Source organism: Perna viridis, chromosome 7 (assembly GCF_037379345.1).
Source record: "Perna viridis isolate PV_CMFRI_1.1 ecotype Kerala chromosome 7, ASM3737934v1, whole genome shotgun sequence".
Lineage (NCBI taxonomy): Eukaryota > Metazoa > Mollusca > Bivalvia > Mytilida > Mytilidae > Perna > Perna viridis.
Window position 1 is genome coordinate 19,558,693 of NC_142451.1, and position 23,983 is coordinate 19,582,675.

Below are 23,983 nucleotides of genomic sequence, written 5' to 3' on the forward strand. Positions count from 1 at the left end.
CAAACCACATCAACAATTCCAAACATCAAGATGAAAAGATTTTAGTAGTACTATCATGTTTCTATAGACCTATCAAAAACAGACCATACAACTAAAAACAGTTAAAAATAGTAGAAAAATAAAGATAAGTTTACATTCTTCAGTTTTCTGTTTCTAACATAGTTCATTCTAACATGATCACAACTCCCCGATTTTGAATTATTGTTGATATCATGTTAGGTTAGCATGACAAATCAATTAACACTGTAATAGGAATGTAAAAAATCAATTAATGTAAATTCATGGAAACAGGTAAAAAAAAAATATAATAAAATGCACCAAAATGAAAATCACGACTCTAGAATGAACAGACACAAATAATAATTTATTTTAACCCGTTCAGAACTCCAAAATTTAGAATTATTGTTGAAATCTTGTTCAGTTAGTATGATCAATCAATTAATGTAAATTCCTGGAAACAGGTCAAACAAAAATATAATTAAATGTACAATCATGACTCTAGAATGAACAGACACAAATAATACTAATATATTATAACCACTTCAGAACTCCAAAATTTAGAATTATTGTTGAAATCTTGATCAATCAATTAATGAAAATTCCTGGAAACAGGTCAAACAAAATATAATAAAATATCCCAAAATGAAAATCATGACTCTAGAATGAACATATACTTCTAGTATATTACCTAGTAAAAGATAACCCTAGGATAACAAGGTATCTAACTACTCTACTTACAGCTGGCACCCGGTGGTAGGACCTATATAACCCTTGTTAGCCTCAGTACACCTACCATCAGCAATTACTGCTATATTTTATACTTATTGAGCAGGAAAAAAGTGATTTAGTTACTATCAAAAAATCTAAAATTAAGAAAAAAAACTGCAGAGGGGTGTACAAGAGTTCAGAAACCACCATGAACTGAACTCATTAGAGTACTATCTTACTGTCGAGTTTAAAGCTTCTTCTACATGTTAACATCCTTTGGAATACAATAAAAAAAACTTAAATCTACAATTAGCTATCATTTATAGCTACTGGTTCAACAAAGATGTTTTAACCAGGAAATAAAGCTCAAGACCAATGAGTTTTAATGCCTAAATTAATAGCGAGTTGTTGCTTTACTGATCGTTAAAAAATACAATTATTGTAGTTTTATTGATGCTCATCATGAGAACAACAAAAATCATAGACAGAAGTTAATCACGTTCTCTCTTATATTTATAAATAAGAAAGTTTCCAACTTTTTCTTTTTACATCAACTTCATTGTATCACAAGGTCTGACAATGTTATAATCTGAAAAACAATATCAATATTTTACTGTCATTTTTTTACGCTTATTTGTTTCTTTCCAAAAAACTGAGCTGAAAGTTCAGAAAAATAAAGGTTCTTTCTCTGTCCATTGTTTCAATGTCTAGGGAATCAATCAGAAGAGTTTGAGAAGTTATCAAAAAGCTGAACCATCATCATCATAAATGAAAAATGGTTAATCTGTAAATGAAGGGCCAAAGGTCAACAACAATTATTATTCAGCTATTTCCCAAGAGATTGTCTTAACCAATGAAACATTTACACCTCACTAAACAGTTTATGCATAATATGACAAGCTATACCATTTCTACAGCCAGTGAAATAAGCATCCTGAGAGCTCAGGCATTGCTAGTACTCAGTAGTGACAAAAAAAAACAACCCAGAAGTCCAGACAAACCTTGCATGAACTCATTCAATAAACTAACATACTGACCAAACAACTTGGGAATTCCATAATTATTGTCTTATCTGTTAATAAAGTGCAAAAAATCAACACTGATAAAAGCAAGAAAGTTATTCTATGCTTAATACCATCATCAAGAAAATGATTCCAATCACCTCAGGATTGCCACAAGGGTTTTAGCCAGTTCCTATCATTATGTTAGTCTTATCTATAATTAATGTAATGAGCAATGGGCAGAGGAGATAATGTTTGGAATGTTTGTTGTTGGTCAAAAAAGATAACGAATGAGTTCAGTGTCCTAGAGTATAGACAACTGACCTCTTAAACTTGCCTTGCAAGAGGATATTTAAATTTGATTGGCTATTCCTATAACTGCACTATATTGTGCCCTTGTTTGTTGTTTTTCCTTGAAATTGTCGACCAACAGAAATCATCATCTTTAATTGATTGAAGAAGTCATGGACACTACAGTATACTGTAATAAAAACAATAAAAAAATTATTCTTGAAAAATTCACCCCCTCATATTTCGTCAAAATAAAAGTACTTTTAATATCTAAAAAAATCTTTGTTTCTTGGATTGTTGAATATGTGGATTTCATTTGAGAATCAAGAGTTTCCTCTTTGTTGGGAATTTGAATTTGTGGTTATAATTGATTCTGAGTAAAGCCATGAAAAATAATACTTCACAGAAAGTTCTTTTATAGTACTTTGTATACAGGTCGAAATAAGGAATGTCATTAAGTATTGAAAGTAAACTGTGTCTGAAATCTAGGTTTATGACTGTCCAAATATGATATAATTTAATTAGCTGATGAACAGCTTATGTCTGAACAAGCATTTGTAAAGAGAATTTGAAAAGTGAGGTAGAGAGAGATAACTATATTGACCATCCTAATGCTGTTAGTCTATGTAACCTTTAATAGAACAGACAAGTCTGTCTGCATGATAGAAAATTAAATTGCAAATGATATTTTATTTTTCCATCAATCCTTAATTTAAAGACCAGTGACCCTCCGAATGTTATTGTGATTATTGTCAACTTGGCAATATTTTTTTCAATCTATTTTTATAACTTCCTAAAAGTTTAATTTACATTTTTGTAACAACAAGTTTCACCATTAATAACCTGCTTTAGTCATTTCATTATGAAGCAGTAGAGATATTTAGTCTCGTTATTAATATGTCTGGGATCGACCATAATTGGGCTTGACATACACACTAAGGTTTCCCTGAAGTATAGAATGGGAGGGATAAGAGTCATAGAGAAGAGAAAATATTTGAGTGTAAGATTATTGAAAAGCACTCTCAACGATTTCTAGTACTGTCAATTGCTGATGAAGTTTTCAGACTTTTATGAACTTGTAACCTGAGGAGAGATACAATTTGGCAAAGTTACTAATAGAAGAATAAGATAAGTCACTCCAAATATCTTTTTTCATTGAAATTAAATATGAAATGGCCACCAAATTCCCATTCAACTTCTTAACTTAGGAAATCAAATTCCATCTTGGCCAATAAGAATATTGTAAATTGATATTTAAAAGACTACAAATATTATGTCAGGCCTGAAGCAAATATCAATTTCTTAGATGACACCTACTTTTTCCAGAAAAAAATACACTACTGAAATGTGGTTTTTGATACTATGAATTTTATACAGTTTTTTTTACCAATTTTAAACCAATACCACTACTGAAGGCTGTGATTGTAAAACTTTTATGAAGGCTACCAGTCTACTAATCCCTCAAAATGACAACATTGAAAAGCTTGGATACAATATGTTCTTTATTTGAGGACCAGGTCTTTAGTCCCCAGTGGTGAATCCTGAAATTTAAAAAAGAGAAGCTGCTGCCCTTATGGGAGGGGGGGGGTCACTCAAGTGATTTTCAATTTTCACCATGTAATCAACCAGTGCCATCTTCAATCTACCTATGTTTCCAAATGACAACACAAAATTCTAACCAAAATCAATGCAATGGGCCTTTTATTTCCTAATCTTTGACACACAACCTTCACACTAAGAGTAATGCCCTTAAGTTGATGACACAAATATTAACCCTAAAACACATTGGAACAAATAAGGAAGTAATCAGGTTAATCCCAGTAAATTAATTCTTCCACTGAATTCTGCTGATTTTATTTCATTGCGTTATAAACAAACCATTGATGTGTCACTATGACGGGCTGATTCAATCCTAGCTTTATCCAAATTAGTTGTCACTATGTGAAGGCATTTCACTGACAAATCTAGTTATACATCATATAAGGATTAATCAACTGACACTAGCTAGAAAATAAAAATGCCACAGGGTACCATACAAAAACAATAAAAGCCAATAGTCTTTGTAATAATTATATAAACTTTTTTTTACCTTCAACTTTATAGAAATGCATATTTTACAGATTTATCTCACAATGTCCAGCAGAATTCTGCTAACATGGTAAATAAATTTAAGGCAGTTTTTTTTTCTCACAAAAAATACCCAAACACAAAAACATAAAACCCCCCAAAAATTCTGAAAGTTTTCTCTTATTTTTAATCGATTTTCACATCCCCTGACCAGTGTGAGAAAAATAGCTCTCGTCTCTAGAGAGAATTAAGTTCTCAAGTGCTGATTGGTCAAAAAAGAAAGGGGCAGTATGTAATTTAAAAAAAATGATTTTGCAGGAACTATATATCCTGGTTACCAGTCCACAGTGGAAATAGGGAAAATTAGAAGACTGTGAAAATTAAATACGTTGACAGTATACATTTAAGAAAAATATAACAAAAATTAGGCATCTAAAAACCTTCCTGCTTTACCTATAGTGCATAGTTACAAAAGTAACTGACTCCAAATGTTTTGAATAAATTCATTTTACCTATTGAAAGACGATCTGGTGATTACATCTGTATTTTAATATTTCAAAGTGGAAAAGATACCTGAACTATTATCTACAACTAGATCTGTCCTTTATGATACAAAGCATTGTGTAGAAATACAGTTTGAATATACATGATTGAACTTTGGTGCACTTTAACCTTTTAACTTTAAACTTAAGACTGTTTAGTTATTAGCGAGTTGTTTTTTCAATATTAAACATTTCTCCAAGTATCATTTAGAACATAAAAGTACAACAGTAGAATTATAATGAGTATAAGTATTCACCCATATATCAATGTACTTTGAGCATCATTAATTCTTATTTATGGCCAAAGAAAAAGGTCACTGTAACCAAATGAAGCAAAAATTAACCTTTCCTTGAATCTTGTCATCTACAGATGTAATACTATTGACAAATCTAACCATACCATGTAAGACTTCATTAATACACGTCAGATAGAAAATCAAAGTGCTGAAGGCACTGTTCATTGTTAAGGCTAAAACTTCATTGATAGCAACTTGTTCTAAGTATTGTAAATGAAAAATCCTTCATTCAAGTTGATGAATTTATAGTAATTCTTGCAGCATTGAAATTCTTGTTAGGTTTCAATATTTCTATTCTAAACAGGAAATCTTCTTTGTAATCCTTTATTACATAGAGTTAATTAGGGCAAATCAAGGCAAAAAGGGGAAAGCTGTTGAATAGTGCAGCTACTTGAGGCTGATCTATTTGTTCAGTTCTATTGGTAGGTTTGTGCCATCTGGGTATTTTCAGTTCCAGACCTGTGCATGGATTTCATAAAAAAACTCTTAAATTGAGATTTTCCTCAAATCTTCAATTTAAAGTGATTTGATTGGTCAAAGTTGATGAAGAATTTGAGGAAAGTCTCAATTTGAGAGATTCTTTGTGAAACTGGGACCCATAACTGATCCATGCGACTGTGAAACTGGGACCCATAACTGATCCATGCGACTGTAAAACTGGGACCCATAACTGATCCATGCGACTGTAATTGTGATCTGCTGTTGAATATTGATCAGTTGCATTTCAGTCATTGATCTGTCAAACCGATCTGTAAAACCAGTGATTGTTTCTATATTACACCATGTGACTCAGCCAATCAGCTTATAAATTTTCAGAATGGTTTTCCTATTTTGCACAAATTCACAAAATGATACATTCAATTACTTTTCTGTAACATTTGCTTTTTTCAAATAAAATACTGTGAAGTTACTTTTATTCATGGGTACCAATTTTTGTGCTTTAGGGGAAAATATCAGTTTGTGGATTCTTGAATCCAAGGATTTGAAACTCTTTCAAAAAAATGAATAGAAAAATTCCTTTTCCTTGGGAACCAAATTTTGTGTTTTACCAAACCCACAAAAACCATGAAAATTGGTACCCCATGAACAATAAAACTTTCACAGAACAAAATGTGAGTTTAATATTTCAAATCCATAGTATAATACAATAGCACTATAAATTAGATTCATTCCATTTAATGAAAATCCTGATATTAAAATCTGTTACATAAGAAAACCCTGGTCAGATAAGTCATTGATTACTGATCAGCAATCAGTCAATAATCAGTCACTGATTACTGATCAGCAATCAGTCAATAATCAGTCACTGATCCATCAATTAGTTGCAGGGATACAGTATGGTCAGTGACTGTATCAATATTCCTTGTTTCAATATCACATGACAAAACTTATACATCAATTTTCCCACTAAAAAAGAATAACTTCAGCTGTCTTATGAAAACAATAAAAAATTTAGCCCTATAATTAGAGACATTTTGATAGCTACCAGACAATGGACATTTTGTGTGATAAATCTCATTAAACAACAAAAACTCAGTCATCAACACCCCCAGCGTTAATTATTGGAAATGTGGCAAAACCATTTCTTCAAGTGACACAGATAAATATAGAGATTTAGCTTGGGAATTGTGGACATTTGTACAGAATCAAATCTGTCTACCTATAAATGGTATGAAAACACTGTTGTCCATCTAGAGAAAAAAAAATCAATTAATATATATATAACGTTCTCAAATGGCAAATAAAGAAAACAGACACATTATGGTTTTCTTATGTGATCCACATAAAATCTATTCTGTTAAAGTTTATGTAAAAGTCATGCAAATCATCAACTTCTAAAACTTTAATGGCAAATCCATCCTTAGAAAATATATTAAAACAATAATATTTTTTCTATAAAAACTTAAAACACCCTGCCAATATAACTATTAGTCAGGAACAAGATAGCTGATAATATTTTGCTCAAATGTTACTTGCTATAGAAAGGTTCATCAGAAAAGGATTTTCTGACAATATTATTTTAAGTTACCATGACAACAAGACCTTCTAAATGAATATATGACCAAAAATAGCAAAAATTACTCTTACATGTGAGTTTTTTCCTAATGTATACTAGAAAATTCTGCTTTTCAAAGAGTTTGCCAGCTTAATATTGAACATTTCAAAAAAATACTATTATATTAAAAATGATATGGCAAATATGTTTTTTTTATTAGAGCAGTAGTCTATACATTGGGCTTTTGGTATTTATACAATTATTGGCTCAGTAACCATGTTGAAGGGAAAAAATGCATGTGACAGGTTTTAATAATCTAATTTACAACAAAATCAAAGCATTTGTTTTTTAAACAAAAAATTAATTAACTTGTAGCCAGGATTATATATACTAAGCAGTTAATTATATACTCAACTCATAATCATGTTCCTTGGAGTAACAAGCACTTGAAAAAGCTACAGGGAGTTTACACTGGATTTTTTCAAACTGATTAATAGAACCTAAAAACTCTGGTATGCATTGCAGTTGTTTTTTTAACATAGAGCCGTGTGTCAAAACCTAGATTTGTGAGCACTCTCATAATATTGCCCTATACTTATTTCTGCTAAACCTTACTTTATACTTTATTTCTGCTAAATGCAGAAACATTCTGGCAAAAAATAATACCATCCAAGATTTTATTACTAACTTTTTATCTAAGTTTGAAAGAAACCACTCAAAAAATGTAGGCGCTATCTAAATGAAAAGACTAAATCTGTAATTTTCAAATTAAGTCCCACTCCCCCCCAAAAAAAAGGGATCTCTCTTTGACCGATAATGATGAAAATAAATTCCATCCAAGTTTTTATTTCTACTTACCATACAAAAAAGTTTGAAGGAAATCAATAAAAAAAAATTGATGCGCTATCAAGGCGATAACATGTTATGATTTGTATGCACAGTAAAATGACACAAGAACAGACGGACGGACGGACAAGTGACAGGGCAAAAACATTATACCCCATTACTAGTTATGTATGGAAAAACAAGAACTAGAAACAAAACTTCTGATCATTATGTCAGCTGATTATTTTCACAAGCCTTGAAGATTTAGGCACAAACTATTTTTTTGTGAGCAGGGAGGGCTTGGATTTTTAGAAAAGTACAAATAATCTTTTTTTCAGCAGCAGCCAGAGTGAAAATTTTTTTTTGAAAAACTACATTGTTAAGAAATGGGGGAATTTTTTTCTGTTCTTTTGCAAAGTAATGAAGTTTTGGTTTAAATTTGAAATGATATATTTAAGGAATGACTGTTATATTTTTTTCAGTCTATGAAGAAATAACCTCAATCATGTGGTACACACTAAATAACCTGCATAGCAAGTTATTATCAAGTGTGCATCACTGACATTGAGGTTATTTCAAATAGAACGAAAAATAACACATTCTTTACAAAATTTGGTCTATGGTCCAAATAATCCAGTCCCTCTCTGTATCCGTTTCACTTCACTCTTGAGGTTAATGGAGTGACGGTAGGGAACGTAATACATAACGACTGGATTATTCGGGTTAATCTATGAGATGATGGATGAAATTTTTTATTCAAACAAAAACTGTGTTACTTCTGAAATTGAATTATATATATATGTATTTAAATCCCAACCTACCCACCTTGCTATTAAAATATTGTTGTCTAAGCTCCAAATAGTATCTGACATTCAAGTTGCAGACAGCCCTTCCAGAAATTGTTTCTGCTACATTATCCAATTGTCAAATATCCATGCTTCCTTGATAGACCAGTTTGCAGTTGTTAGTTAGAGAGGAAATTAATGTCTGCCACTGTTTGGAGCTTGTCAAAGCATGATTCAAGTCACATCTGAGGAGAGCTTTTCTTCAGGAGGTCAGGTAAAACATATTCTTTTGTACATGTACTTACATTGTAATTTTTTGGCCAAACACTTTTTATTCTTTCCCACCTAACCAGAAAATTGTTTTACACACTAAATAATTCTTTTTTCAATTTTGCAGTCAACTTTTCAAAAACTTCTGTACTACAAATCTTTCTAAAATTTAAATCATAGGGAAATGGCATATTATGGTAGTAGAACTGCTATGATATGACAAAATAGACTTCCCCCTTTTTCTGCTTTCTATACCTTTCAAATTCCATAGAAACAGAAAAGTAGAAACAGACAATATTTATGTATTTACATGTAGGTTAAACAATATCATAATTCAACTTGATGAAACCCAGTAAAATAACCATTTATAATGAAATACTTGCATCACGAGAAAAATTTCTATTAAAGACCATTATAATATCAATCTGATGACACATTAAAAAAAATATGCATTATGGAAATATGCTTTGATTCATTACCAGAATTTTATACTGCACTCACCCTTAATAAATGAAATCGGTGCAATTACATAAAAATGCCAGAAAATGAAGACGACCATTTAATGTATAACATTTGTATGGTATAAAAATCAACACCCAAGAGTAATTAAAAAACAATAAATATTAATTTAATTTTACACTGATAAATCAGAAACTATTTTTCTTAATTTTGCTTACCTCAAAACTTACATCATTACATAAACAAAAAACAGGAGAAAAACATCACTGTTCCTTTGATCAAAAGTTTATATAAAATGTAACACAAAAACTAGAGCATATTTTTGTAATCCCAGAAAATTAATTAGTGAAACCTTACATCCTAGGCATATTATCATCTAAGTCCTCGTTTATATAATACTAACAGCCAGTTTAATCAGAGAAAGAAAACATCAACAGAATACTTCCTAATCCTAGAGTTATGTTTTATTTGTAAAAGGTTTCTAATGTTTTCACAAGGACTTACCTTGTCAAAACACACTGGCATAGCTAATAATTAAAGCTGAGTAATTTCTGCCAAGTTCTGATTTCGCTTTAATTATCCATAATTAAAAACTTGGAGACCACTTTTAATGGCATATTTGAGTGGGTTAACCCTTACACAATAGAGGTCAATGAATGAGTTATTTTTCTTTGGAATTAGGTCTAAAGTGACCAATATCTCGACTTTTCCAACTTTACTCTGTTTGATGGTGAAAATCTTTTTATCAGAAATTAGAATTATCCTAAAAGTTAACAGGTTATCAAAAGCCCAATCCTTTTCCTTTGTTAATTGTCTCATTTTAAAAGGTTAACAAGTGATTAACACTTGAAAGGAATTTAAGTAGTTGTAATTGTATTTTAATTACTAATGTAATCACAAAGACTGAGTTTTGTCTAAAGTATAAAAAGGAAATAGGAGATCATTGAAACCTATGTAAGACTACATACATGTAGTTTACTGACCTGGAAGAGAATATCAGTCTTAGATGTTTTAACATTGGGCTCTGGCTCCTTTGAAACTTAGCAGTTTTAAACTGTTCTTTCAAGGAAAAACATTATACAGAAAGTAAAATATTCCAAAACTAAGAGTTCTGTGACATCAAAGCAGAAGTATTACTTGAGTGATTGAAAAAGGTCAAAAGAGATTTTACATGAGTATCACAAAGCAAGTGCTTAAAGTGAAGCTATATAAAGCTACAAAAGAATCAGATAAAAAAACTAACAAATTTACTGGCCCTTGACCAAAAGATCTACTACATGTATTCCAATGATCAGGTACTAATTCATTGGTCCTTGACCAAAAGTTCTACTACATGTATTCCAATGATCAGGTACTAATTCATTGGTCCTTGACCAAAAGTTCTACTACATGTATTCCAATGATCAGGTACTAATTCATTGGTCCTTGACCAAAAGTTCTACTACATGAATTCCAATGATCAGGTACTAATTGATACATTGATGTATATTTGGGTATTGATGTGTTGATTTTAACTACACAATTTTATTTTGTATTCAACTAGGTAGGTTTTGCAAGATTTAAACAGATAGACAGACGTAAAAAATTCCTCTTCTGTTCATGTATTCATAAAATTTGCTAAAGATATAAAACAAATTATAACTACACACATTTCAAAAAGATAGACACAATGGCATCACAAAGACAAGGCTAATCTGCATTTGTTGAATTCACAATAATGTGAACGTGGAGATAAAATGGCAAAATTGTGTTGATGATCAATTAAGATGCTTACAAAACATTACTTAAAACAGTCGTAAAGAGCAAGATTCGTTAGATCATAGAACATAGTCTATGATCAAAATCATTAACAGAAAGTAAGAAGATAGGTCGTTAATAACATCTCTCTGCAATAATATACTTTGGTTTGTAATTGGAACAAGATGTGGTGCAGCAAACTTCAATACCTATTAGAGGGTATGATGACGCCATTGACACCCAAGTTCTAAATTCAGCTACAGCATCATGTGATGTAAAAAGTAAAAACATGATACCCTTGTTGATTTCAGTAGGTGGTTCATTTCATGAGTTTCTGAGCTTAATTATAGTATAGAACTTCAGAAGGTTCAGAGCTGAAATACAGCAAGTTAAATAGTTCACTTCACAGGATAGAGTTGGTCCTCCCTTGATTGACTGACCAATACCTGATGAACTTCCTTAGGTAGTTGACTGGACAATTGACAAAGAGATTTTAACTTTCAATCAAACTTAGTTTAAAATGAAGGTAAAATCCCTTCGTTAGTTGTCTACTTAACTACCTAATACAATTCATCGACCAGCTCTATTCCCTGAAGTTAACTATATTATTGGCTGTAACTACAATTGTCCAGTCAGGTTTGCAAGACATATGTTGGGAATCAAATGGCTTTTATATTCTATCAAGACATTATCTGCATTAACCCTCAATTTCAATACATCTCAATAATGATATTCTTTATAAAAAAGCAAATTAATTTTATCAGCATATTATACAAACTGCAAACATATCATAAAATCAACAATTAAATGCTTTGTATTAATGGCAATGTTTATCTCTTCTCATCAATTTCGAATAATACCTCTATATAGAAGAAAATTACACCAAAATATAATAAAACTAATACAACAATATAGGACAACAAACTATCAAGTCCTTTTTTTTTAAATAAAAAGCATATTAAAATAACAAATTAATATCTAAATAGATACAAACATGCATTCAGACTGAACAAAATTGAAATGGAGAGGCAAGCCCACAGCGAGTCAATCCTGACACAAGATGTTACCGATGCATACACTGGGATAATAAATATACAAAACTAATACATCAATCTAGATCATTAAAACATATAATTGAAATATTTATCAAGAATAAAAACCCTTTTCCACAGGTCATTATGATTTGGCGAAGTTCTATCAGTGCTCAGGGTAGAAAATCATTAAGTCTAGACTTACTTTAACTCAGCATATTTCATGTTTGTAAACAGCAAGTTTTTGTTGTTGTTGAATTATTACACATTACTGCATCTGTTCAAATACTTTAAGATTTATCAAATGCTTGAAATACCAAGAAAAAATGACTACTGGTAATTCTTGTGACTACTCTATAACCCTATCAGGAATCTACTATATCTGATTGAAATTTAAAAGCAACATGTAAAAAATGCACTTATGGTTTAAATTACTACAAAAAACAATGCAAAAGTTTACATGGGACAAAATTCAGTGCTATTAATGTTCCAAAGATTATCAAACTGTGATTCAGTCAATGTAAAGTCAATTTTTCTTCTTCCTCTTCTTCTTTTATCTAGTTCATCAAATGAGAAAGTGAGTTACAAAAGAACTTAACTATAACTCAGATATTTACTGACTTTCCACCCCAAACATTGAATATCCTTATAAACAAACTCTGGCAATAATGTGCAGCCTAATTACTAAGGCAAAGTTAAATAACATTTCCCTTATATCCAATAAAAATACTTACTTTTCCCATGTAAGGTATAGATTTATGGAATGACCAAGGAAAATTTTACTTCTCTACACCAAATTTTCTCTCTTATATCTCTAACACACCTATTTGAAATAGCAAAAGAAGAAAGTGTAAAATAAAGCCATACCCACAGATAACTACTTTAATACAGAACTTTATTCCTGTCTCATTTTAGTGTCCTTGACTACTATTGACCAATACATGTAAATATAGGAATCTCTTCATTAATCATTTTGTGTTTGGTACAGATTTTAACCATATCAGCCTACTGGGCTGTTAATGATTAATAGCTTTTATCATATCTAATAAGGTTACACTTAAATTGGAAATTATTTTCAAATTTAGAAAATGACTAAAAAATAATTTGTAAAATTATAACCCTCACTAAGGGGATTAGTTATGCTGGCATGGCTAAGGTGTCAGGTAAGACAAGAAAAACTAACTACCCCTCTTAGCCATGACAGTATAATAAACCCCATTAGTAGGGGTAAGTTTTACAAATTATATTTTCACTTATTTTCATAAAACTACTTTCAAAATCCAATAGTACTGTATTGTACATAGATAAATCTATATCCTAAGTAATATTAATTGACCGATATAGCTCAACATTAGAGAAGCCTGAACTGGTAAACACCATCCCATCTTAAAAACCAGTGGCAAACAACAGCTTAAATCTACCTTCAGTATCAGCTAACAAAATACTTGCACCAAATTAACAGGTTTTTAAAACATCATTTTAATGTGGGCCTATACTAAGGAAGTTAATTTTGATACCAGATTATACAACTGGTACAAACACTATCTTCACCAGATAAAAGTTTTTGTTTAATTACAATTTTTGGATTGAATTCTGTTATGATTTAAAATCTGACAGGGCTAATTCACATCTAATTTACAAATAATATATGTTTCTTTTTTACTGTTACTCAGTGATTAATGTTTAAGAATAGTCATTATAGAATTTCAAGGATTCCTTTTTGGCAAGTGACGTGGATGGATCATAACCACTAAAACGTCATTCCCTAATGGAGCAACAACTGTAAGCAGGACAAATTTCCCCAACCTGCCTCAACTTAGACTTGTACATGCAAGCTTTGTTTACCATTTCTAAGGTATCATTACTTTTAATCAAAACTAATTTTTGTTTTAAAATAGGTATTTTGAAGATTGTTCTATGAATTCCCATGACAAAAACTTTCTTAATGTGCTGCTTGTAAAATAAAGATATCAAAACCAGTGTCAATGGCATGATGATTTCACAAACTGGTTTTGAATAAGTGGTACTGAATCAATATTTTAAGCTTTTCTGCTAAATGACAGTGTGAAGACAATTTACATTACATGTAAACAATATTCATATATATTTGCGGTTTTAGTACAACTCAGACATCACAGAGGGGTGTGATGGCCATTTGACCGAGAGATGATAACCTGACAACCCTTAGGTAGAGTTATCTCCACTTACAAGCATGTGACAGTTTGTTAAATCTGCCATGCAAATCTAGATGCATACAATCTAAAACAAAGTTTCATCAAAATCCTTTGCATTATTGAGAAAGCTAGACCGCAGGCAGAAGGACAGACAGACGCACACAGAAGGGAGATGCATGGTAATACAACATAACTTAGGCCAAAGAAGATAAATGGCCCAATTTCATAAAAAAAATATATTGGATAAATGAAACATATACATATTTATTTGTAATTATATTCAGAGTTGATCATCTCAACCTGTCTGTCATTCTTCATAATTCCTAAACCTATCACTAAAATTGAAGGAAAGATGCCAAAAACAAAAAGGCCATATACTAAGGGCAATACAGTTTATAGATCTAAGAAATGCACTTTCGTTTTTTTCCTATCCTGACTTCAATAGAAAATATTAAAGTCATACATCAAATTCCAGACTACTATGTGTCAAAATTCATGCCCTTAATGATAGTTCATAATTCCTGACCAGTCTTACATCTAATGTGCAATGACATTAAACTGTGAAAAAAGTAACAAAAACCAGTCAGTGAGTTATTCAAATAAATATTCTATCTGATAAAAAAATACTCATTAAAAGCCCTTAGAGAATCATTAAACAGAAAAAAATTGATAAAACACTTCATCATATGGCAATGTAAACACCAACAGATACTATGATGGTTAAATGAATATGACAGTGTCTATCTTTGATTAATCATTAAAACACTCCATTATTGAGCAAAGAACTTACCCCAAAAAACTAAACTAATTTAAGACAGTTTGAGTGATGACATTTTCCAGAGTATCATGGTCAGACACATCAAGTTTTAAGCATTGAAATTATCAAATACCTATAGAAACTCCCTAAGGTGACTTAAATCATATTTCCAGTAGTTTTCTAAATACTTTGAAAACAGTGCCTTTTCTTCCTGCAGAAAATATAGATAATTTGGTCTGGTGACCAAAGATATCCCTGCATTCTGCATTATTCTGAATTTTCTATAAGTAAACTATGGACTAAGTCAGAAAGTACATTCCTCAAAATCAAGTGTTTACAAAAAACATTTACAATTTTGGGGGATTTAGATCTTCCTTTGTATTTGATTTTAATGCTGCTGATGATAGGTTACTCCTTGGACAGCAGTACAACATTATACGATTGGTACTTTTGTATTAACCATTATGGTCCAAATTCTGTTGGTAGAACAGTTCTTCAAATATCAAACAAATGGTGTATTGGATATGAGGATTATTATAATATACCCTCCCCATTTAACTTGTACAGAGGTGATAAAAACTGCAAGAGCTGAAACTGTTGATTCTTTTTTTTGTTAACTATTACAGTGAGAACAATGATGATGTTCAGTGGATTGGCATTTGCTTCATTAAATGTCAATCACCTGAGTAACTACCTGACACAGGTAGCTGGACAATTAACATGGAGATTTAAACATTAATCATTCCATAAACATGATAGTAAATCTCCTTGTCAAGTCCAAGGGCAGTTTATTAGGATCAAAGGAAAACCAACTCTATACCTAGAACATTACCATTGTTTGAGCTATAACAACTTCAATTATTTTAGTGCAAACTTGTCTTATAATAAATGCAACATTTGAAACACATGCCTTTTTACAAAAAAGATTGGAAGATGCACTGATGACATCTTTTTGAAATTTTATCAATTTGTTTTTTTTCTGTTTTAAAATAATTTTTTTTCAAATCTTATACTGTCTGCTTATATAAAAACCATTAAATTTCTTCTATAAGGTCTATGGCATGTTGAATCCAATAAAAAAGATAATAATTTAGTAAAATGCATTGTGAATCACATGCATCAAGTGATATTAAAACCAAACACATTAGAACAAATTGAAGCGTAAACAAATATGACAATGCCTGGCTTTAATTAATATTGATAACCTTTTATGGCATGCTAAAAAGAACATTTCCAGACAAAACAAATCATTTCACAATAAATTAATTTATAGTTTTTACTAAGAACCATCCAATAGTACAGTGAATTCTCCAATAAAGTACATAGGATGAGGATGTAACAGGTCAAAATCCTGAGACACTAATCTCACAATAAAATCAACAAAATTTTCATGAAAAGTAATTGTCATAGCTGCATTTAATAGTAAAAAGCAGCACACTGGGCCTTTCCTCTTAAGTCTAAGATCTTTACTATAACAAAAAGGACAGTAATAAAGGCTAGAAACCACTAATTCCACTTCCCATAGGCTTCTATGCAAATTTCACAATATTCAATGGCTTCTCTGGACTTTACCTTAACTTTAACCTGCAGAGGACTATATATCAGCATGATTCTACATATGTCAGCTTTCAATCCTCAGAATGGCATGTAGGGTTAGCAGACTTGCAGTGCAGTACTGGTCACCGGAAGTGAAGTGTCTATAAATAGCATGGGAAATCCCAGTGTTTTCACAAGATAGGGGTATATTTAGAAATCATTATGGAGATTAGGCTTCACATCACAAGAAGCAAAATGCACCTATAAAATGTAAAGAAATGTTTTTCCTTTCAGAAACTGTTTAAATTTTTAAAATAAGATGAGAACTTTTTTCACAGCACCATGAGGAACAGGGATAATTTCTGTGTAGGACTATTTTTGCGTACGTTCCAAATGCTCATTGGTTGAATTGGTGGTCTGTAACCTAAAACACCTAATTGAACTTTCTACCAGTACATTTTTTATAAAACTTTAAAAAAATTCTTCATTATTACTAAAAGAGTAGACAAATGGAAAGAAAAGGGTTGACCATGATACCTTCATCAGAAAGAGCTTGTAAACATAGATTAAAACAAAGAGTAAAATATTTCATGCCAAAGCTTTTACTCTCTTCCATGCCTATCAGCATTGATTTCAAGGCCATAATTTCCATGGCATGTTACATGTCATGATGTTTGAATGCATTGCTTAATAAAACCAAGAATTCAATCTTAGATAGTTTACTAGCAGACAATTGACATGTAGCCAAAAATAAGTAGCCTAAAGAAGGGTAGGTTTGTGTCATATCTGGCAGTGACAGCTAGCAGGCTCTAAATATCTAGGCTCACCAATATAAGTAAATGTATAACAAATTAGTAAACAACACTCATAATAGCAGCCAAGTATTGATAGTAAGAAGTAAGAGCAAGCCACTGCAATATATTACAGAAAGGAATTCACGTTTCATCACATTGACAGAAAAAGGAATGATTTAGGGGGCAGTCCACATTAACAGCAAGTAATATAGTTAGGGACTGATCTGAGTTGGTCTTCCCTTGATTGAATGACCAATACCTTTTGAAATGTTCCCTAGATTGGATGACCAATACCTTTTGAAATGTTCCCTTGATTAAATGGCTAATACCTTTTGAAATGTTCCCTTGATTACCTTTTGAAATATCGAAGCAAAACAAGCTACTGATTTGAGCAAAATATCAATCAAAAAGTATTTATTAGCATAAAGGGTAATAGCAAAATTACCAAACTGATAGACAAACTTACATAGCCAAAGTCAAAAGAAAAGTCCATATGTAACATATAGGCAAAACTGGAAGACACATTTGCAATAGATCTGACTTGGAAAAGGCATTTCACATGGAATGGTGGGTTAAAACAAGCACTTAACCCGGACCTGCTTCCATTACTGTTAATGTTTTTTTGGTATATTGCAATACAAAAAAGGTAGTACAGTATTGCAGCTGGGCTAAGTGAGGATCTGTGAACTACTACTCATGGAGTATACCCCTGTTTTCCCCCAAAATGTATTCTTTCTAAAGTCAATAAACAGGAAGCAGTTGTCTGACAGGATCGAAATTTGTAAGTACGGTTAAGGACCACTAGCTGAAGCTTCATACCAAATATCAAGTAGCTGTGATCAGGAGTTCCTGTGTAAAATGTTACAAAAGTTCCGGTTATGGACAAAATAACAGAAGAATGGAATGATATAAGGATGGAATGACAGACAGAGCTAAAACAGTATAACCCGTCTTCTTTGATCAGTAATCAGTAGTCAAAATAAGAGAGTAGATATACTGATGATTTTATGAAAATATATAAAATATAAAAGACAAGAAGATGTTAGATATGATCTATGTCAGTAGTTCAAATCAACAAATATGAGCTCTTGACAAATTCATCTCTATTACCAGACACCCAAGTGTCCTCTTAACAACTATGAGTATCAATTGAGTATCAATCGGATGTAATCAAAGAAATAACTCAGTTGACTGATTTTACATTTCACCACCAGACACTCAGACATGCATATATGCAGGACCATCCCAAGAGAACTTACTATGACCATCATCTAATGTTATAACACATTGTTATTAATGGTTCCTCTTCACTTCATCAATTGACAGCCTATGAACCATGAACAGGAGAGATGAATCAGAAAACTTAAAACATTCATGATCATCAATTGTCTCTTCTTACACTACAATGTGAAGTGTTGTAATGAAAGAGTAGAAAATTGTACGAAACAAGACAACAATGATATGCATTGTAGGAATCAATAGAGATCTGCATCTTGGCAACTGATGCTATAATGACTTTATGGAAAATCGTGTTATACAGAGCAGTGTCAGAAAAATTAGTTTTGAACAATATTCTAACTTGACCTGAATGCTAGAGGTCTGTGTATATTCCAGATAGGCCTATGGGAAGAGATTAGATTGAGCAAAAATCTTGTATACAACACAGAAAATGCAGAATTTGTGAATTTACTAAAGTTAGATGTTCATCAGGTGATTGTTATTTAATCAAGGAAAGGCAAACTCAATCAACTGAATATTAGCATTGTATGAGCTGTAATTGAGGTAATAGAAAAAAAATAGATATGGTGAAATGTAACAAATGCACCAGCATATAAAATTAATACAAAATAGTAAATACTCTCAAAGATCATCAAAAAGTATTTAATAAGTGTAAACACCTTTAAATAAGGAGGCTCAAGAAGGCCCTCAGGCAACAAAAGTAATAAAATCCATGGTAACTGAATGATATCAATTCTCCCAAAATCGAACTTAAAAGTTACATAATGACCCATATAAGACACATAGTGAACCAAAACATCTCCTGTCATTGTTGGCAGATGCCTGAAATCTGTAGTGGGTTTAAACTACTTTTATAAGGCCTCAACAATTCCCCTTTAATGTTAGTTCAAAAATGAACTCAATTTTACTTAAAATTCACTCAATAATACATCCAATTCTCTCCATGGAACACCTCAACATACATCATATAGACAAAATAAGATATCCACTTAAAGAAAGTTCACAGATACTTAAAGCTAGGTCAGAACATATTAAAAAATGAAAATACCATTAAAATTACCAGAATTAGAAATAATGGATCTCTACAATTTCAGTGGATTTGGAGCCGCAATTCCAAGAACTAAATAGGTAAACACTCCAGGATTACAATAGTTTCTGTTTGAAATTCTTCAAAGAACATCGTTTTTTGTCTAAAAACACACATAACTTGTGCTCTTATGAGCTTTTAATCAACACACACCAAAAACCTTGCCAGTTTTTCTGCATTAATAACTACATGTTAACTTATATAACTACATGTTTTCTTGATAAAAGCCTCAGCATTTTGTGCCAATTATAAGTAGCAGAGAATTTCTAGGTTATGTAATACAAACACTAATGTGTTCAGCAGTTGGAAAAGCAAGTGTTTCAAACTCATCAAAATGTATTCAATCTCAAAATCATCTCCTCTAAGTTGGTTAGACTGGAGTTCTTTAATCTGACAACTAGAAACCAATAATATTTTATAATAATATGATAAATTGAAGTATTTCAAAACATAAACATTCTAAAGAGTAAAATCAGGCATGATATATAACATTATTTTGTACTTTGAATTAGTATTTGGCCTTGACAATGATATGGTAATCATTCCAACTAAAAGAAAGAGCCTTAAATGAAATCTTTTGAAACATTGTGACAGGGTCAATTATGCCAAAGTGTTCATACAATGTCAACTTTGTCAAACTGTCAACTGTGTTAAAATGTTCCAAAACTGCCAACTATGTCAGAATGTCCCAACAGTGTCAACTACACCAAAATTTTCCAACTTAGTCAACTATGTCAAAATGTTCCAGCAGTGTCAACTACACCAAAATGTTCTAAAAGTGTAAACTATGTCAAAATGTTCCAACAGTGTCAACTATGCAAAAATTTTCCAAAAGTGTCAACCTTGTCAAAATGTTCCAACAGTGACAACTATGCCAAAATGTTCCGGCAAAGTCAACTATGTCAAAATGGTCCAACAGTGTCAACTATGCCAAAATGTCCCAAAAGTGTCAACCTTATCAAAATGTTCCAAAAGAATCAACTCTGTCAAAATGTTCCAGCAATGTCAACTACATCAGACTGTTCCAGCAGTGTCAACTATGCTAAAATGTTACAAAAGTGTAAACTATGTCAAAATGTTCCAAAAGTGTCAACAATGTCAGAATGTTCCAGCAGTGTCAACTACATCAAACTGTTCCAGCAATGTCAACTATGCCAAAATGTTACAAAAGTGTCAACAATGTCAAAATGTTCCAAAAATGTAAACCTTGTCAAAATGTTGCAAAAGTGTCAACTATGTCAAAATATTCCAAAAAGTGTCAACAATGTCAGAATGTTCCAGCAGTGTCAACTACATCAAACTGTTCCAACAGCGTCAACTACATCAAAATACATGTATGATTTTAGTTACTTTATGTTCTTTGTTGTGTATGTATATTTTCCATGTCGGGTCCTTGTCCCTGGATTGCATTCTTTTGATTACTGCTATAACCTTGGTTTCCATGATTACACTCTCCTATGAGTGGCCGTTCATGTCAAAATAGCGTTATTTTCATCTAAATGTAATTTTCTATCTAGATACTAAAAAGTATCTAGATGCTTGTGAGAAGTATCTAGATAGTTGTTCGAAGCATCTAGATGCTTGTGAGAAGTATCTAGATAGTTGTGAAAAGCATCTAGATGCTTGTGAGAAGTATCTTCACAGTTGTGCGAAGCATCTAGATGCTTTTGCAAAGTATCTAAATGTTTTTGAGAAGCATCTAGATTCTTGTGAGAAGTATCTAAATAGTTGTGCAAAGCATCTAGATTCTTGTGAGAAGTATCTAAATAGTTGTGAAAAGCATCTAGATGCTTGTGAGAAGTATCTAGATAGTTGTGAAAAGCATCTAGATGCTTGTGAGAAGTATCTAGATAGTTGTGCAAAGCATTTAGATGCTTGTGAGAAGTATCTTCACAGTTGTGCGAAGCATCTAGATGCTTTTGCAAAATATCTAAATGTTTTTGAGAAGCATCTAGATTCTTGTGAGAAGTATCTAAATAGTTGTGAAAAGCATCTAGATTCTTGTGAGAAGTATCTAAATAGTTGTGAAAAGCATCTAGATGCTTGTGAGAAGTATCTAGATAGGTGTGAAAAGCATCTAGATGCTTGTGAGAAGTATCTAGATAGTTGTGCAAAGCATTTAGATGCTTGTGAGAAGTATCTTCATTGTTGTGAAAAGCATCTAGATGCTTTTGCAAGTATCTATATGCTTTTGAGAAGCATCTACATGCTTGTGAGAAGTATCTAGGTAGTTGTGTTAAGCATCTAGATGCTTGTGAGAAGTATCTAGATAGTTGTGCAAAGCATCTAGATGCTTGTGAGAAGTATCTTCACAGTTGTGCGAAGCATCTAGATGCTTTTGCAAAGTATCTAAATGTTTTTGAGAAGCATCTAGATTCTTGTGAGAAGTATCTAAATAGTTGTGAGGAGTTTTTGTGTATCTAGATACTTGTAAGAAGCATCTAGTTACTTGAATGAAGCATCTAGATAGTTTTGCGAAGTATCTAGATAGAAAATTACATCTACATGAAAATAACGCTATTTTGACATGAACGGCCACTCATACTCTCCTACATCTAGGACAATTATTGTACCCAAGGAACAAAATGAATCCATACATTACATCACAGTTTCCATGACTTCCTTTAATTCTTCAGAAACCTTAAACTTAATATATTAACAGAACATCAACAGATCACATGTCTATTCTGTGGTAAAACCATGACACTGTGGCAATCTTAAAGAAAATCAGAAGAACATTTCAAAGTACATTTACTTGTTATTAAGTAGTACATTGTACTCCAGATAAAAATAATGCAAAATGTGACACATGGTTGGAAAGCCTACATATTTTTATTTTTGATATCTTGTTTAAAATGCTTTAGTAAACAGAAATTAAAATTTGGTTTTTCATATAACCCGTGCTCATAGGAGATAAAAATTGTATAGAATGCACTGTAGAATTCAAAGGTAAGGGAGATAACTCTATAAATAACACTCAAATACAATAGAACGTATTGGACTTTCAATGTTGATTATTGCCTAAGAGCAGGCAGATTTGAATGAATAATTATACATTTCATAATATAGACCCATAAAACAACTTAATTACAAAAACAAAAAATATGTAGCCTTTTTTTAGGTGTATCACATTTTTCAGATTTTGCATGATTCTTACAAAGACAGCTACTTAAATCTAATTAGGTGAATATCATAGTTTAGATCTAAAAGACTTAGCATTTATAATAACAGATTCTTCTTCTAAGGCAGTAACATGCCACAGGACTAGACACCAAGCTGACCTTTACTGGTGAAAATATCAGAATTATCATGATCAAACTTTTCAGTTTCTTGGATAAGGAATAAGGCTACTATTAGAAGAATCAATAGCTCCACTATCTGAGCTATAAATCAAATTGCAATACAATAACTTTTCCTTTCAAAGCATTTTCTCCAAAGTGTCAGATGATTTTTCATAACATCGGTCTTCGAATGTGTTTCAAATCAGTCGGCTGATATAATAAGCCAACAATAGTCAAATGAGCAATGCTCTGTTAGCTTTTAATAAAGAAATCAAAATGCAATAAAGCCATCACGTTAACATAGTTAAGAGATATGGTTTGTTAAGGGATCTCTGAGATATCTTAGTTGATGGCTTAAGTAAATGGGAAATATATCCACAAAGATCAATTTCTTGAATATCAAGTTTCTAAGAAATTCTGTTTCCGCCATGCTGTGAACAAGCCAGCATGCCCTAGACATTTAAACAAAAGAAGTTTGAACTTTTTCTTTGGTGTCAAAGCTAGAGCCACCCAGTTCAGTAACATCACCTTAATGTTTAACAGCTTTTAAGATTCAGAAATGAAATGTCACTTTAATTTCTTTCCCTGTCCTTTTACCAGAAGATTAATGACATGAGTGCTTACAATACCAATAGATACAATATTTCAAGGAAGTAAAATTCTTTCTGGGTATGTTTTTGTAAACTGAAAATTTGGAAATTATTGTAATGTTTTTTATTATTGTGAAAAACTTGTGTTAATGATTTTTTTTTAGCAGGAAAAATCTGGATATAATAAAAACTCATCTTCGTCTAAAAGAACAAATCGTCATAATAATGCATTTAACAAGTAATCAAGACCTCAGACCTAGCAAGAAGAAAACTAAATGACAATAATTGTAGTGGAAGGTCAGTTAATGTGAAATCTACTCTGCTTTTTGTTCTTTGGTCAAACCATAAATTTACCGGTGCACCTGGTCCATGCTCCCAGTTTTTATTGGAGTTCAGGTAGCTCATTTACATTTATTACTTTGTAGATGTTATTTTAATTCTTTCATACTATCATATAGATAGCAGTGTTTTATTGAATGTTCCCTGTGAAAATAAATCTTGATAACTCACACTGTAA

The 23,983-nt window shown here is 31.6% G+C and overlaps 1 protein-coding gene across 14 annotated transcripts in view; it reads right to left on the minus strand.

Annotated features, from left to right (window-relative positions):
• The window catches only part of LOC148611703 (thrombospondin type-1 domain-containing protein 7B-like), a 173,022-nt gene that overhangs the window by 65,236 nt on the left and 83,803 nt on the right, over window positions 1-23,983 (minus strand). For 10 of the 14 annotated variants that reach the window (XM_088592523.1, XM_088592522.1, XM_088592506.1 and 7 more), the window contains one exon: window positions 12,743-12,831. The exons of 2 other annotated variants lie outside the window; for them this stretch is intronic. The gene's annotated coding sequence lies outside the window, so the exon portion shown is untranslated. Of the gene's footprint in view, window positions 1-9,458; window positions 9,632-12,742; window positions 12,832-19,881; window positions 19,987-23,983 lie in introns of those variants that run through there. 2 more of the 14 variants (XM_088592516.1, XM_088592518.1) reach the window with 2 other exon arrangements.